This window comes from Symphalangus syndactylus, chromosome 24 (assembly GCF_028878055.3).
Source record: "Symphalangus syndactylus isolate Jambi chromosome 24, NHGRI_mSymSyn1-v2.1_pri, whole genome shotgun sequence".
Lineage (NCBI taxonomy): Eukaryota > Metazoa > Chordata > Mammalia > Primates > Hylobatidae > Symphalangus > Symphalangus syndactylus.
Genome location: NC_072446.2, coordinates 18460563 through 18475621, shown reverse-complemented (window position 1 = coordinate 18475621; position 15059 = coordinate 18460563). Strand labels below are relative to the sequence as shown.

The following is a 15059-nucleotide window of genomic DNA, read 5'->3' as shown; positions in this document are numbered from 1 at the left end:
TGGATACTCAAGAAAAAACTATGCACAAGAGGGGGAAAAAACCCTGTTTTCTCACATCTGGGAAACATTGATATCTATATATTTTTGGTTTTAAATAAACATTAGGTTATGTCATTCATCTGCATAAAACCATCCAAAGAAGGGCCTCACAAAATTAAAACAAAATCCAAACTCTCTACCATGGGCCACACCCTCCAGAACTTCAGCTCATATTATGTTTTTCCTCACACCTCTCAACATACCAACATGTTTCCACCTGCAGCCCTCACCACTAGTTATTCTTTCAATCTGGAAATATTTTCACTAAGATCTTCCTATGGTTACCTTCTTATCATTCAAGACGTAGGTCATGTCAGGCCTTCCCTGACTCCTCCATCTGAAGTAACCCCTCCTGCTCACCCCTGTTTATTCTCTAGACTCCACAGAGGATTCATCACTCTCTGAAATAATCCCATTAATTTCTTCTTCACTTGTTTCCTCTCCACGACCTGTAAGCCCCAAGTGGACCCGGACTTGGTCTGCTCTGCTTACAGCTGCATTCCAGCGCCTCCCATAGTGCTAGACACTAGGATTAAGCCAGGAAACATGGGTGAAGCAGCAAGCACAGAGCTTGGGGTGCAGCCTAGCAAACACTCCACAAAGGACCATGATTGTAACCGTAGTAGGGCACGCCAATGAACAGGTTGGGAAACTGAGTCTCTGAGAAGAGACTAATGTGCTGGATGAAATTTCTTTTTCTGACAATACATTATCCAAATCCTCCAAGCTTTCAGTTTAAAGAGGAAAGCAGAAAATGTCATTATAATTTTATTTACAAAGTGTCCATGTATGAACATTATTCACCACCCAATCATCTCTTCCTATGCAAGCGACACCGTCCTATGCATCAATATCCTGATCTGTCAGGATTCAGGATAAAGTGGACATATACACACTAATTGCAAAGGGAAATTGCAAATCTTGCAAAAGATGCAGGGGTTTATAGAGTCTTGTAACATTGGTGAGCTGCTCAGATCACACACATGACCATGGTTGGACAAGGATCTGGCAAAGTTAAAACAGATCACCGAAGAAGGAAAAGTGGACAACACAACACAGTAAGTTCTTCAAAAGAGTTATATTAGAATATCAAAGGATTATGTTAGGCCTTTGGGAAAACTCAAAACTTTAGGAAGACCTCAAAAAATTATGCAAAAATGACCCTTCGATGGTCATGCTGCAAGAGTCAAATGACACTTCAAACAACTGTGGCTTGCTATGTTGTGCAAATGCATTTGTTGTTTTAAAGGTCCTAAAGTCAGGGTACATGTGGCAGATACTTATGACTTGGAGGAAGATGTTAGATTTGAAACTTTCACTGAATGATCGCATTTCATGCTTTTCATCTGTACATTAAAAAGCCAGAATGTCTTTGCCAAGAAATTCTAGCATAAATAAAAAAAAAGGATGGGATTTTGGAACATCGTGGTAGAATTCTTGACTATCGGCTTTATATAACATGTCTGGACATTTAGTGATGGAAATGCTGGATTCCAAAGGAATGTCGACAAAGGTACTACTACCCCCATGCTCTTCAGAAAGCATCCTCTAAAAGCAGTGATGATCAGATACTGTGGGGCAAGACTGACAGTGACACTCACGATTTCCACTCTTCTCTTTAATCATATATTTCCTGTCATTCATGTGCTACAAAACTCTGGAATATGCAAAGCTCATTCAAATGCAAAACCAGCCTTTGCTCCAACATGAGCATATATTTTCATTTAAAGAGACATCAGATGTTTCATTTGGTCTTTTTTTTTGTAAATCTGATAATAATGTACATTTAACCTGTATTTACAACCAAAATAATTAATCTCTCTGAACCCTTTGTTTTTCCTGTCTCTATCCTCCACCCTCATTGCCAGATAAATAACATCTGCAACCTGATGTGGCATATTGAACTTCGTTTATACTCACACAAACACGTATAAGCATCCCAGATACACATATACAGGGACTGTAACTGTCCTTGTTGTTTTTATAGAAATTGGATCACATTAGACATATTTTCTTTTTTTTTTTTTTTTTTTTTTTTGAGACGGAGTCTCGCTCTGTCGCCCAGGCTGGAGTGCAGTGGCGCAATCTCGGCTCACTGCAAGCTCCGCCTCCCGGGTTCATGCCATTCTCCTGCCTCAGCCTCTCCGAGTAGCTGGGACTACAGGCGCCCGCCACCACGCCCGGCTAATTTTTTTTGTATTTTTAGTAGAGACGGGGTTTCACCGTGGTCTCGATCTCCTGACCTCGTGATCTGCCCGCCTCGGCCTCCCAAAGTGCTGGGATTACAAGCGTGAGCCACCGCGCCCGGCCACATTAGACATATTTTCTGATGACTTTTGTACATTATTGTTGGTCTTCACAGTCAATAGCTCCAAATCTATCTTATCTTCTAAAATAGCTGCATAATATTCCTTAGTATGGATATACCAAAAGATATTTAAACCATTGCCTCAACAATGATGATCCTGGAAGTTTCCACATTGTTTTTATCATTTCCACCACGGCTGGAATAAACTTTCATGTTCAAATATCCTAAACTGGTGCTATATTTCTATAGAATAGAGGCACAGATGTAGAAGTGTTACCCTCAAATCAATATGCATTTAATTTTTAAAAATAGACACTGCCATATTATTTTCTTAAAAAGGCTCTACAGATTCACATTTCCAGCAGCAAAGAGTGTCTTAAGCACCTTTTAAGTGGTAAGCAGCTTACCAGGGGAGGTGGTCTATTATTCTACCAGTGGCTTCAGTTGTTAGGACACCACGGGTCGGCTGTGGAGATGGGGTTGGGGGGCAGGTTGAGTTCAGGACACATAGAAGATTGCCAAAGAGTGACTATTATTACTTTGAGACTCTGGAAAAATTAGCCAGGAAACAGAGACAAGAGGCTCAGGGTGCAGCAAAGTAGCCAAATCAGGATGATATTGTTTTCTTTGGAGCAGATATACAAATGGCCAAGGAACTCATAAAAAGATGCCTAATGTCATCTCATTAGGGAAGTGCAGTCAAAGCCACAGCATGATACGTCTTCACACCCATGAGGATGGCCATAATCAGAGAGACAATAACCAGTGTTAGGGAAGATGTAGAAAAATCGGAATGCTCATGCATTGCTGGTGGGAATGTGACATGGTGCAGCTGCTTTGGAAAGCAGTTTAACAGTTCCTGGAAAAGTTAAACATGGAGTTACCCTAAGACCCAGCAATTCCATTCCTAGGTAAGCAAGAAAATGAAAACATATGTCCACACAGAAACTTGTACACAAATGTCCATAGCAGCATTTTCATAATAGCTGAAAAGTGGAAACAACCCAAATATCCATCAACTGGAAAAAGGAAATCTAGCATTTGCATACAATAGAGTATTAATCAGCCGTAAGAAGAAACAAAGCACCGATCCATGTTATATCATGCTTTATACTTGGAAGCATGATGCTAAGTGAAAGACGCCAGACACAAAAAGCAAAATATTGTATGATTCCACTTATATAGTGTCTAGAATAGGCAAATCCATAGACGCAGAAAACAGATTAGTGGTTGCCAGTGGCTGGGAATAGGGAAAAAACTAAGCGCTAAAGGATAGGGAGTTTTGTTTTGGAGTGATGACGATGTTCTGGAATTAGACGTGGAACGGTTGCACACATGGTGCAAATATCCTTAAAATCACTGAATTGTCACTCTAAAAGGTGAATTTTATGGTAGGTGAATTGTACCTCAATTTGTAAAAAGAAGAATTAGATAAATAAACAGCAACACAGAACCAAGGGCTGGGGGTAGGAAATAGACAACAAATAGGAGTGAAGAGTTCACAGGAAAAGACATGCAGCCAGCTTTTAAGCAGAAGAAAAGATGTTTGGCCTCATCAGTAGTAAAATAAAAGCACAATAGAATTATGACACTTGGCTTTCCCCCTGCCAAATTGGTTAAAAAGGAGACATTTGATGACCCCAATGGAAAGCGCATAAAAAAAGAGCAGCTGTTGCTGGGTACAGTGGCTTACGCCTGTAATCCCAGCACTTTGGGAGGCCAAGGCGGGCAAATCATGAGGTCAGGAGTTCAAGACCAGCCTGGCCAATATGGTGAAACCCTGTCTCTACTAAAAAAAACAAAACAAAACACCAAAAAATAGCTGGGCGTAGTGATGGGCGCTTGTAATCCCAGCTACTTGGGAGGCAGTGGCAGGAGAATCATTTGAACCTGGGAGGCAGAGGTTGCAGTGAGCCGAGATTGTGCCACTGCACTCTAACCTGGGCAACAGAGACTCTGACACACACACACACACACACACACACACACACACACACACACACACACAGAACAGCCATATAGATCGTCCGTGGGAGTGTAATTTGACCACCTCTTTGGAGAATAGCTCAGTAATATCTATTAATACTTAAAATTTCACAAACACTATAAGTCTAACTTCCACTTCTAAAATGTTATCCTAGAAATACAATTGCACAGGGGTAGAAAGGCTTACACATATGGAACTGTTTGCTGGACTACTGTAGTTGTGGCAAAAAACTGGAAATGACCTAAACACTTATTAGCAGAAACCTGGTTAAATAAATTATCATATGTCCTTGAGGACACAGGGACACAAAGAGGGGAATGACAGACACTGAGCCTACTTGAGGGTGGGAGGAGGAAGTCGATCAGAAAAAATAACTAGCGGGTACTAGGCTTAGTACCTGGGTGACATAATAATCTGTACAAAACAAACCCCCATGACGTGAGTTTACCTTAGAATAAACCTGCACATGTACTCTGAACCTAGATAAAAATTAAAAAAAATAAATAATCATATGTCCCTACAATGAAATACTCCACAGGCATTAAAATTCCCCAAGGAATTTTAGTAAGGGAAAAAAAAGCTGTGCCCAACAGCATGTACAGCATGTTTCCATTTGTTTTTAAAAAATGGTGTCGGGAGGTTGAGGAGAGAATTTATAAATAGACATGCTTGGGATACCTCTGGATACAAGAAACTGTACAGTATTTACCTCTAAAGAAGGAAATTTGGGATGGGGTTTGGGGAGCCATCAGAGTTAGGTGGGGATTTTTTTTCTCTGCCTTATATTATTATGTATATCATTCAGAATGTTTACTATGTATATGCACCTACCCCATCGATGCCATTAAGAAATGAAGAAATAATGAAAAGAAAAAATGAAAGTAGGGAACTAGAAACGAGAGGTGGGATTCAAAGTGGACTGAACATTTGACCTATTTCCCAATTTGCCTGGGGCTGGCCCAGCAGCGAGGCAGGTTCTAACCAATGAGCATCAGCTTTGAATGGAGGGGTTGATAGGCCAGGTGGGCCCTGCTTGCTGAGAGTGTCATGGCCTTAGGGACATCTCCATGTTGAAGAGTCTGAGCCTCTGCTTGGCAAATTCAGAAAATCCAGCTTTTCTTTTTATATCACCTGGAGTTGATGTAACTCTCAGAAGGCATTTTTAAGAGGACCCATGAATTAACCACATAGCCAACTTACTGGCTTAAGACTACGTGACAGAAAGCTGCAAAGGGGGCCAGCCACTGGCAACATCCCACCACCGTCCCTCTCTGTGGAAAACACAGATGGGACGCACATTGTGACAGGCAGGATGCCTGGTGAGCCCACAAATCTGCAGGCACAGCTGAAATTGGTTACAGGATTTCAATGTTTCATTGCTTGAAGCTATGATAACCTGATGATGATGATGAAGATGATTTTTTTTATAGCCATCTTTTTAGAGGGATTTGAAGTAGGGAAGAAAATAAACTTCACACTATCGGAGGTTGCCAACCATGAGGTCTGCTGATTGTTTGGCCAACACAGTGTTTATATTTTTTTGAATTGGGAAATTTCATTTGAAAGTCCTAAAATCAGGCTGTTATTGAAATATCTTATTATTGGCTAAGGGTTTCCCAGGGCAGCCATCCTTGAAGCTGCGTGGAGCCCTATAAACAAGGAGACTTTCCAGTTCTCTGCAAACTCCATTTCATTCAGAGCCTTGAGCCAGTTCTTACATAGTCCTCAGACTTGAGCCAGTGCAAGAATACCCAGGAGGCATTGTGGAAACAGATAGCTGGGCCCCACCCCCAGGGAAGGGGGTGTTTCTGACTGAGGAGGTCTGGCCTCCGGCTGCAGAAACTGCACATCTAACCAGCACCCAGGTGATGTGATGCTGCTGGCCCAGGGACAACTCTGAGAGTCACTGCTATTGGTCACTGCTGCTGCACCCACACATAGAGGCAGGCTCTGCTTACATTTTTTGGTTCTTGTTCCCAGAAACATTTGCTCTTTGAGGTATGCTTTGCATATAACGGATCCTACCCACTAATACTGTATGCTGCTTTTATTGATAAACTTCCAGAAACTTGGAGGGCACCTTACCATTTCTTTGGTCTCGCTGATTATTTTTATTTTTGTTAAATGAAAATTGTTGGTAAGTTCTTTTTGGTGTGGTAAAAGGATATGAAAAACAGATTTAAAAAAAATGTCCACTCTAGGATTAGAATTGTAGGTGTGTTTATTCTATTTCAAGATCTGGTTAAAATGCACCTTGAGGAAGAGAACTGAGTGCAGCTGTTATTTGTCCATGCTGTTTCTCTTTTCATGTTCTTTTCATGTTGTCTCTTGGTCTGTCCTATCTCTCTTGGTCTATCCTTCAAGACAGAGATGAGTGATCCTGAAACCCTGCCAATGTTTTTATCTTTAGAGCCCAACTGTGCTGCCTGGTTTTCTTCTCAGTCCGAAGAGGCAAACAGAAAGTTGCATATTACTCAACAGCAGTTGCATGGCCGTTAAAATCAGACTGTATGAGCCATGGAACAGTAAGTTGTGTCCAGAGTATCAGTCATGGTAAGTACAAAAAAGTCCTTAAAAATTTAAAACAGAAATGCCAATATTTTATTTTTGAAAAATGTGAATAAGAAATTTTCCGGCTGGGCGCGGTGGCTCATGCCTATAATCCCAGCGCTTTGGGAGGCCAAGGTGGGCAGATCACCTGAGGTCAGGAGTTTGAGACCAGCCTGGCCAACATAGTGCAACCCCATCTCTACTAAAAATACAAAAATTAGCCAGACGTGGTGGCACGTGCCTGTAATCTCAGCTACTAGGGAGGCTGAGGCAGGAGAATCGCTTGAAGCTGGAAGGCGGAGGTTGCAGTGAGCCAAGATCACGCCACTGCACTCCAGCCCGGCAGACAGTGCGAGACTCCATCTCAAAAAAAAAAAAAAAAAAAAAAGAATTCAGGCAGATGCCAAGTGCAGTGGCTCATGCCTGTAATTTCAGCACTTTGGGAGATTGAGGTGGGCAGATCACCTGAAGTCAAGGAGTTCCAGACCAGCCTGGCCAACATGTTGAAAACCTGTCTCTACTAAAAATACAAAAATTAGCCAGGCATGGTGGCACGTGCCTGTAATCCCAGCTATTCAAGAGGCTGAGGCAGGAGAATCACTTGAACCTGGGAGGTGGAGGTTGCAGCAAGCCAAGATCATGCCACTGCACTCCAGCCTGGGTGACAAAGTGAGACTCCGTCTCAAAAAAAAAAAAAAAAAAATAGAATTCAGGCAGAGAGGATAGGATCAGCTTATTTCTGCTCTGTGATGTCTGGAGCCACAGCTGGGGTGCCTTGAAAGGATGAAGATGGCTGGGACAGCTCACACAGGCACATATGTCTGGAGCTTTAGTTCTGGCTATGGGCTGGTTTCTATGGTCCTTCCTCATACGGCATCTATTAGCTGAAATGCCCATGATGTTTTCTTTACCCACAGGTCTGGTTCCTGGACTGGGATGGCTGGAATATTTGGGGACTGGCTGGGCACCTCTCTCTTGCCTCATGGCCTCTTCATGTGGCTAGCTTGGGCTCTCTCACAGCATGGCAATCTCAGGGTAGAACTTCTAATATTGTGTCTAGCCTTTCTCAGAGCTAGTGTTGCAAGAGACAGGCAGAAGCTCCAAGTCTTCTTCTTTTTTTGAGACAGTGTCTCGCTCTTTCGCCCAGGCTGGAGTGCAGTGGCGGGATCTCGGCTCACTGCAAGCTCCGCCTCCCAGGTTCACACCATTTTCCTGCCTCAGCCTCCCGAGGAGCTGGGACTACAGGCGCCTGCCACTGCGCCTGGCTAATTTTTTTTTGTATTTTTTAGTAGAGATGGGGTTTCACCGTGTTAGCCAGGATGGTCTCGATCTCCTGACCCCGTGATCCACCCACCTTGGCCTCCCAAAGTGCTGGGATTACAGGCGTGAGCCACCGCGCCCAGCCTCCAAGTCTTCTTAAAGGCTTCTTGAAAGTCCTGTGTCATCTCTTCTACTACATACGGTTGGTTATATAGGACCAGCCCAGAGGGGACTACACAGGGGTGTGAATACCAGGAAGCATGGGTTATTGGGTGGTGGGTTGTGTGTGTGTGCATCTTTGGAGACTATCAACCACAATAATGCAATAGGGAAGATAATTTTATCTAACAGGAATTCTCCACTAGACTTTTTGGTGAGAAAAAGCACTGAGTTTGAGAAGGATGAGATTTCCCCAGGGCTCTTGCTCACTCCCAAGGCAGACAGAGGCACAAGGAGCTGTTGGGCCATCTGGGAGAGCCAGTGTTCAGAACTCTGTTATTACTTTAGACTGAGTGGTGATACAGTGCAATGGAGGGAAAGAAGAAAGGAGAGTGCCTGTGAGTGTTATCGGTGGAGAGTCGTCCAGGTTCTTGGTGTTTTGAACAAAAAAATTGGACAAAATGCACAAACAAAGCAATGAAAGCACAGATTTATAAAAATGAAAGTACACTCCACAGAGTGGGGAGCAGGTTTGAGCAAGTGGCTCAAGAGTGCTGGTTACAGAATTTTCTGGGGTTTAAATACCCTCTAGTGGTTTCCCATTGGTTACTTGGTGTATGCCCTATGTAAATGAAGAGGACGAAGTGAAGTTACGAAGTTATTTACTTGGTGTACACCCTATGCAAATGAAGAGGATATTTCCTGCCATAGCTGAAGTGCAGTTACGTCCATAGTTGAGCATAGAAAGTTGCGGGTTTTCTGCTTGATTTAGTTCTAGGAAGTCCTTAGCTTCCCCGCCTCCAGACCCCATTCCTCTACCTTACGAGGATAGGGTGTCTCGCAGAGTTTCAAGGCGGAGAGGTGAGGATAGGGAGCCTCTTGAGGGAGAGACATATAGCAATGCGAGGAGAGAGAAAACTGGTGTTTAGGACGTGAGTTAGATCTCCTTAATGTCTTTTGAAAGGCCAGAGTAAGGATATGAACTACTTTCCTTTGTTCAATTCTAGTAATTCTTTGGAATCATCTCTGACCAACACTGCTGCCCAATAGCCAATCGTCTCCAGCCCCAACCATGTATTATTATTATTTGCTTTCATCTCAAAGAGATGCTTGATTCCCAGTATCCCATGCAGCTGGTATGGGCCATGTGATGTAGCTCTGGCCAATAAGAGGATGCCTACATGGGGGCAGGGGCTTTGGGGAAAGATCTTCCTTCCTCTATAATACAAGGAGAAAAAAAAATGGTGGCAAAGTTTGGCCTTTCCCCTCCTGCTTTTGGATCCCATGATGTAGAGATGTGATGTTTGGTTCTGTGACAGCCATCTTGTGAGCAGGAGTGACACAATTGGCTCACGTACTTGGTGTTTTGATGAGGCTGTCAGACTGCTGTACCAAATTTAGAACTGCCACCTCCAGACTTCTTGCTCAAATTAAAAGTGCTATTTATTTAGCCAGGCTTGCATTCCTCGAAGCTGAGTGCAGCAGAGTCTGGGAACTTGCCCTTCGGCCTTACTATTTTGTTCCTCTGCTACCACTGGCTTAATATGCCACTGTTCATTCATCAACCAAGACTTAGAAATAAGTCTTTAGTGTATCTCAGGCCTTGTGCTGAGCTCTGGGACCCTCATAACAAGAAAGGATGGCAAGCGTCCTGCTCTCAGGGACTTTTACTTGAGTTTGGAAACAGATAAAAAATAAGACCAATTGGAGGGAAATAGTAGACACTAGGAGAACACATGTATTTGCTCCCTTCCAGACAAGTGCTGTTGCCTATATTTTTTTACTACATCAGGGAGCTATGCTTTTTGGCATCGGGTCTCCCATTCCACTTTGCCTAAGCACTGATATTGGCAAATGCTTCTTTTCTCACTCATTATGTTATTGGCAGGAGCACTTTGCTCAAGTTAAAATTTTCAATCCAATAAAATGATTCCAATTACATCTTTTTTTTTAAAAAAAAGCAAAATTAGTCCATTATTTTTAGGAACAATGACTAGAAGCAAAAAGGAGAATACTAATTTTAGAAACCTCTTATCCAGGTCAAACATTCCTCCTGTTTTTGGAAAATGTGTCCTGGCAGAGAAGGCATGTCTTAGTCTCTGCCATACATTAGCAGTGAGGTCTGAGAACTAATGTCATAAATTTGCTAGAAAGGAATCAAAGAAGGGCAAAAATCAGGCATTTTTATTTCTGCAAAGATCTATGAAGTTTTAGGCATAAATAATATGCAGGTGGGAAAATCTGGTCAGGTGATACGTCAGGGAAAGCCAATGGTAAAGAATAAGTATGAGAATAGCCTCTACTTTTTTTTTTTTGTTTTTAAATAGAGATGGGGTCTCTATGTTGCCCAGGCTGAACTCAAACTCCTGGACTCAAGCAATCCTCCCACCTCAGCCTCCCAAAGTGCTGGGATTTTAGGCATGAGCCACTGCACCCATCCCAATAGCCTCTACTTTTAGTTTTGCTCAGACTCCTTTATTTCAGCACTTTTATCTTGTGCCAGCTGCTGTTTTTAGAGCTCCCCTACAAAGTTCATACTATTATTCCAATTTTACAGATGAGATTCAGAATAAACTTCCTTGCCAAGGTTGTACAGCTAGTGAGTGACAGAGCCAAAACCTATGCTCGGGTCTGTTAGAGTCCAATGCTTGAGAGGATATGGTTCCATTTCCAATTGCTGTAACAAATTACCCCAAATGCCCCAGCACAAATATATTACAGTTCTGAAGCCTGTAGGTCAAAAACGGGTCAGCTTCTAGAAGCTGTAGGGGAGAATCTATTTCCTCTCTTCTCTAGTATCCAGAGGTCACCTACATTCCTTGGCTTGTGGCTCCATCCTCCAGCTTCCAGGCCAGCAGTGTAGCATCTTTAAGTCTCTCTCTCTCTGTGACATCTGCTCCCATAATCACACCTTTTCCTGCTCCAACCCTTCTCCCTCCCTCTTATGAAGACCCTTGTGATCACACTGGGTCCACCTGGATAATCCAGGATAATATAATCATCTCACATTCCTTAGTCACATCTGCCAAGTCCTTTTGCCATGTAAGGTCACATACTCATAGGTGCTGAAGATTAGTTGTGAGCATTTGATGGGAGAAAGGGCACCGTGCCGTGTGCTGGACTCTTAGCTGTGATACTCTGTGGTCTCATACATGAAGAAATTGCATAAGTAAGTTGCACTCCCTAGTGTATGCACTCTCAGTGGGGATGGTATTAATCCCAAGGGGGCAAAAATTGGTTCTATGGGAGAGGATGAACAAAACTCATTCTTTTTATGAATAGAGCACAGATACAGTACATACACAGATACACATCAGTGATATTACAATTTCATGAATGGGATGCGCTTAGCTCTTAATGCATTACCTCGTCTAGTCCTGGATGTCACCTGCGAGGCCAGTGTGTCATCCCCACTTGCCCACCTGCCTTCTTTGCCCTGGCTGTCCATGCTCTGCCTCCCCTTGCATCCCTCCCCAACACCTCAGCTCTGCTTGAGTTAGATGATGACTCTGGGGTCCCCCTTGAGAACATATGTGCCTTTTAAAACTATGTTTTTGTTATTGAAGAACAAAATGTTACTTAAATCACATCAGCATTAAATGCGCTCTCACAGAGCTTGGTTTTATGCTAATACTGGCCATCTATCTCTTTAGGTGGGTCTTTTGCAAAGAAACAAACTAGAAAACTATATTCTCAAGGTGATAAAAAGCCTTTTTAGGTATTTCCTTCCCAGAATCTCTAGGCTTAGGCTTTCTCTTCTGTTTTTCGCTTTTGAGTGAAAAAGGTAAGGAGCAGCCGTCATTCTCCTTTCTTATTGTTGGGAAAGTGATTGTTGCATATTAATAGGGGTTGTGGCACCTCCGTGGTAATGTTTCACTAAATGGAACAGAGTATTCTCTTTCTAGGATGATTAATTTTGTCTGGCCTGACAGTGGTGTGTGGGACTAAATGTTCTGTCCTTTCTAACTGCCTGATCTCTGAGCCATGGGAGATTGAGTTTCTCTTTCACAATCCACCAAAGTTTGCATGTGAACAAAACAGGGGAACTCTGCATGCAACAGGAGGGTGATGTGCTCAGTTGTGGGGTGTGGTCCTACTCGAAGTTGTCTGATTCAATGAGATGCAATAAATTCACATACCACATGTATTGGGGGGAGGTGAAGAGGTATCAGATGACAGTCTCCTAAGGTCTCCCTCTCTTGGGCAGTATATGGGAGGAATGGGCTGACAAAATAGCTAAGAGATGTCATCTCTTCACAAAACACCTCCCCATCACATTACTTTCTTTCGTGCAGACTCCTCCTGCCCCCAGTGATGAATTCAGAGGAAGCAAAAGAACTGGTTGAGCAGAAGACACCCTTCTAACATAGCAAATTATCTTTTCCCCCCATTCTTTATTGAATTTATTTTTTTTCTTTAGTTGATGTGAGCTGGTTTTGACTATGCTGGTATTTTTCTTTTTGTTGTTGTTGTTGTTGAGATGAGGCCTCTCTCTGTCTCCTAGGCTGGAGTGCCATGGCACGATCTTGGCTCACTGCAACCTCTGCCTCCCTGGGTTCAAGAGATTCTCCTTCCTCAACCTCCCGAGTAGCTGGGATTACAGACGGGTGTCACCACGCCCAGCTAATTTTTGCATTTTTAGTAGAGACGGGGTTTCACCATGTTGGCCAGGCTGGTCTCAAACTCCCAACCTCAGGTGATCCACCTGTCTCGGCCTCTGAAATTGCTGGGATTACAGGCATGAGCCACTGCACCCAGCCAACTATGCTGATTTTTAAAAAACTTCATTGTACCTTAACAGCATTTACAAAAATCAGATTTATCTGATTGAAGTATAATTTACATACAATAAAATCCACCAACTTTAATAGCACAATTCAGTGCATTTTGACAAAATATGCAGTCATGTAGCCTCCACCAAGATGAAGACATAATGCTTCTCCATCATTCCAAAGTTTCTTGATGCCCCTCTGCAGTGAGTGTCTCAACCAGCCCCAGCCCCTGGCAACCAGTGATCTACTTTCTGTCACTACATTTGTGCCCTTTCTAGAATTTTATATAAGTGGAATCATGTAGTATGTTGCCTTTTGTGTCTGGCTTCTTTTTCTTAGTATAATAATTTTGAGATTCATCCATGCTGTTGCATTGATCAGTAGTTCCTTCTTATTTATTGCTAAGGAGTATACTATCTGCTATAGCCTGAATGTGTCCCCCAAAATTCATATGTTGAAACTTAATTACCATGTGATCGTATTAAGAGGTGGGGCCTTAAGGAGGTGATTGAGTTTGGAGGGCAAAGACCACATAAATGGAATTATAGACTTTATAAAAGGACTTGAGGGAATTAGCTAGTCTCTTTCATGCCCTTCTGTCGCTTCTGCCATATGAGGACACAGCATTCCTCCCCTCTGGTGGGCACAGCAACAAGGCGCCATCTTGGATGTAGAGAACAGGGCCCTCACCAGACACTGAACCTGCTGGTGCTTTGATCTTGGACTTCTCAGCCTCTAGAACTAAGAGAAATAAATTTCTACTTTTTATAAATTACCCAGTCTGTGGTATTTTGTTATAGCAGCACAAACAGATTACGAGACCATTGTACAGATAAACCCTAATTGGATTAACCGTTCTTCTAATGATAGATATTTTGCTCTAATAGAAATAATTCTCAAGATATTTTTGGATTCAAATAAAACAACTATTTGAAAAGGATGGAGACAAATTGGGGATACTAATTTAAACAATTGTATATTGGCAGAACAAGCACATAAGCCTCTCACCCAAAGTTTGCAAGCAAATGTGTTTGTCTTAGTGGCATTGCAGGTAAATCACATGGTATGTTACTTTAACATCATTAGCAACCTACTACAAAACGGAACACTCAAATAGCACTAAAATTGGTGAGTGAAGCTAGAAATATAACATAAGCAAAAACTGAGACATTTTGATTTTTCAATATATTGTTACTTAAGATGAATAATAATACCAAACTTTTGAGAAAGATCTCTAATCCACATGGATTGTATTACTTAATGTTTGTTTGATATCAAATTCCCATGGTGGTTTGTTCTTACTAAGAAAAAGCACTCTACACGATATATTTCTTTCTAGGAGGATATAGAATGTAATTTCATGTTTTAGTTTAAAAGAGGTATTTTCCCTGATTGATATCTCTCACATTGTATCTAAAGACAAATAAAAGACTTACAAAGCATAAGGGATGTAGGAAAGACTAGCTTTAACTTTTGATTTTAAAGTTCCAAAAGATATGTTAGGCAGAAATAATAGAGTTAACTTCAAACAGCAATGGCAGTCTTTATGTCAATTGACATTAAATCCAAGACAGCATAACTTTCCTTATGTGTTTACCACATGCCAGACACTGTTCTGAGAGTTGTAGGAGTATCAACTTATTTAAACCATACAATAACTTAGAAGCTTGGTCCTATCATTATTACAATTCCCATTTTACAGATGATAGAACAAAGAAGCTCAGAAACCTGCCCAAGCTCACATATTGGAGCCATGATTCAAATGTAGCATCCCAGCCTCTTTGGCTGTTTGCTTAGCCACGGTACCATTGCTGCTTCTAAATAAGCCTTCATAGGAAATATTATTGGATGCCAATTGTATTAGTCTGTTCTCATGCTACTAATAAAGACATACCTGAGACTGGGTAATTTATAAAGGAAAGAGGTTTAACGGACTCACAGCTCCACATGGCTGGGGAGACCTCACAATCATGGCAGATGATGA

At 42.1% G+C, this 15059-nt stretch overlaps 1 protein-coding gene and 1 long non-coding RNA gene across 9 annotated transcripts in view; one reads left to right on the top strand and one right to left on the bottom strand.

Moving 5' to 3' along the window:
• The window catches only part of BCAS1 (brain enriched myelin associated protein 1), a 115389-nt gene that overhangs the window by 94993 nt on the left and 5337 nt on the right, over positions 1 to 15059 (bottom strand). The gene's annotated exons all lie outside the window — the stretch shown is intronic.
• Positions 6230 to 15059, top strand: part of LOC134735939 (uncharacterized) — a 39026-nt gene continuing 30196 nt past the window's right edge. The window contains exons 1-2 of the long non-coding RNA XR_010119547.1: positions 6230 to 6471; positions 6745 to 6887. This is a non-coding gene — a long non-coding RNA (uncharacterized lncRNA). The remainder of the gene's footprint in view (positions 6472 to 6744; positions 6888 to 15059) is intronic.